Below are 1229 nucleotides of genomic sequence, written 5' to 3' on the forward strand. Positions count from 1 at the left end.
GGTGAAAATCGGATTATGACTTCCGCCCTCTTTAATCCAAAAGGGCATAGAAAAACGAATGCTTTCATCTGTAAAAGTGGGAATGCTTCCAAAGACTACTACCTAAGGCCATTTTTGGAGAAGGACCAGCTTTGTTTTTTCCCAGGTCATGGAGCAAGGTGTGGTCCTACAGTGCACAATTCATATGCAGCATGTGTCACCTGCGACTCACCAGGGACATCTGACCACACAAGGAGTGGTCTAAAGCAGCGGTTGCCAGCCTTTCAAACCTCACGGACCACCAGGGGTCCGCGGACCACCGGTTGGCAACAGCTGGTCTAAAGCCTGTCCCCTGACACCAGTCCATACCACGGGGTCCATGGCAATGTCAAATGTCTCTGAAACTTGGTTAGCCTCTCCCTCCCCCAGACCCCCTCCCCACCTGGCAAAAGGTGAAGAGATTTAGAAGTACAAATTAGTAGTTACAAATTAGTCATGGGGACATAAAGTACAGAGTAGGGAATATAGTCAATAATATTCTAATAACTATGTATGGTGCCAGCTGGGTACTAGACTTATTGGGGCAATCACTCCATTCGTTACATAAATGTCTAATCATTATGTCGTACACCTGAAAGTAATATAAGTGTCAACTGCAACTGAAAAAAACGTAAATGTCTCCAAAACTTCGCAAACATCTACTCTCGAGTTCTGCACTTACATCACCACGGACCAGAAGCGAGAAGCAAGCAGCTCACAGCTGCACCAGGTCAGGAGCACAGTTGGGAAAGCAGTGCCAAAGGTCATGCTTTGTCATTAGGACTGGCTTAGAAACTGTCATGGCCACAATAATAGCAGTCATAACTGGGCACTTCCCTCCAGCTTGAGAGAATGAGACGCTGGTTTTCATTTCCTCCTCGGAAAATCTCTGATAAAAGTAGGGCTGAGTTCAGCGACCCAGAAAGATGGTCACCTTCTGCCAAGGCCATGCGGCCATCGCTCTGTCTGCACACCGTGTGCTAGAGAGGGTGGCGTGAGAATCCTCCCCTTGTCTGTTTCTCTATGTGTCTCTCAGGACTGCTGGGATAGTTGCACTGTGCTGTGTGTTGTGTTGTGTAGCATTGTGTGTTACCATGGGCTCCATCCTATGGATAAGGGTCTGGGTAACAAAGAAGGGCCTAACATTCCAGTGTCAATTATCTGGACTTTTAGAAGTCCCTTCTAGAAGCCAAACTCCTTGGGCACCACTG

This window comes from Myotis lucifugus, unplaced genomic scaffold (assembly GCF_000147115.1).
Source record: "Myotis lucifugus unplaced genomic scaffold, Myoluc2.0 scaffold_494, whole genome shotgun sequence".
NCBI classification, from domain to species: domain Eukaryota; kingdom Metazoa; phylum Chordata; class Mammalia; order Chiroptera; family Vespertilionidae; genus Myotis; species Myotis lucifugus.